Consider the following 1,721-nt stretch of genomic DNA (forward strand, 5'->3'; position numbering starts at 1 on the left):
GATTACCTCGAGCCTGATCTGACGATAATCCCACTGGCTTCTTGCCGGATCTGGCTCGATCCTGGCTGGATTGTGTCAAATCACGCGTAGGGCGTACTGGATCCCGAGCTTTCACGTTCACAGGGGCTTCCTGTCCTCGGATCCTCGCCCGCGCTTCCAGCATGGATGCCCCGGAGGGTCCTAAAGTCATGCGTCGTGGTTCGGACGACGTGTCTGACTCATCCTCAGCGGCGGATTCGTAGTTTGAGGACGCAGCTTGGCTGATCCTCGACGACGACACTGGATCCATAGTGCGCGACCTTTCTCCGGTGATGGACTTAACTCTGGCAAAGAGGTCCCGCGTCGCGGATACTATGAGATCCAGGTCTAGCTCGAAGATATCCTCTGCGTCGAACACACCAGCTACGATGCCTGACTCCGTAAGCAAACGTAATAGATCTTTGACTGCCACCAACTTGTTCGCCGTTTTCGTTGGTGCTCTCACCGGTTCCCTTGGATCTTCGATCTGTCGTGGATTCAGGATCTGCATGACAGGATCTTGATGCAGGAAGTTGCGTAAAGCTTGGTGGCGATACACAAACTCGAGATCCTTGTCGGACCAGCTTGACCTGGATCCAGCTTGGTCTTCTTCCGACTCTGGAGCTTGCATCTTCTTCCGCGTAGTCTTACTCGTTTTCGTCTTCTTTCTTGTTTCTTCGACTAGCGGGCTTGGGTTTAGGTACGGTGTTGGCTTAATCGGTGAATCTGCAAATGCATACCGTTTCGCCTTCACTTTCCCTTGTTTTGTTAGCGGATCTTGACTTACGTCAAGATCCGCAGGGGTCCCCGAGGGGACCTGGGGAGGATAGAGAGGTTTCTCTTCTAGATCCGGATTCGGATCCACCTCTCTTCCGTCGACAGAGTTCCTCCCAAAACTCCATCGATCCGCGGATCTTGTTTCATTCAGCAGCGTCTTCGTCGATCCGACCTCCGACGACGCCTCTTCCCCTGGCTCAATCTTCACTTGAGCATCTTCTTGGGACTCACGGTGAAATCCCGAGTCACCAAAAGATCCGGGCACGCGCACCATTGTGGTGTAGCGGGATCAGCAAAATCTGCGAGATTGCCAGATCCAACTTACCAACTGCGCCCAGACACCGACTAACGGAGGGGGTCCCCCGATGATCCGTGTTCTGCTGAACTTTCCTCACCTTGTGTACCCGTCGGTAGGGCGGGATCTGCTCTCTCGGTAACTTCCGAAGAGTTCAAGTGGTGAAGCTTGAGTGTCTTGGCGAGACGTGGGGATGGGGTGGAGCAGCAGTGGAAAATCTTCACTCTGCGTCCGTGGATGGTTCCGTATCCTAAGCGAATATTCGAGCTTATGGATCCGGGGCCTAGATCGTGGATCCGGCCGTAGGGTTGCCTTGCGGGTGTGTTCCCTTGCCTTGGTGTTGTCCTTTAAGTCGTACTTGCCGCCTCCTGTGACGGGATCTTGAGAGTTGAGAACCTCTAGGGTATAACCGACCAAGTAGTAAATTCGGTTAACCTGTCGGATCTGCACGTGTATAGGAAAAGCTCACTAGGTTGTAGGATCTGGCCAATGTATTATCCAGTTATCACTACCAACACTAGATTCGCAATTCCTAACCTTCACGGAGCTCGTACGGCCAATGTAGTTCCGGTTCTTGAGGGCGGAAAGGCACTTGCGTGTTACTGTGCAAATTGAGGTCTTTATTTATTGA

This window comes from Phytophthora infestans, genomic scaffold, assembly GCF_000142945.1.
Source record: "Phytophthora infestans T30-4 supercont1.96 genomic scaffold, whole genome shotgun sequence".
Classification (NCBI taxonomy): domain Eukaryota; phylum Oomycota; class Peronosporomycetes; order Peronosporales; family Peronosporaceae; genus Phytophthora; species Phytophthora infestans.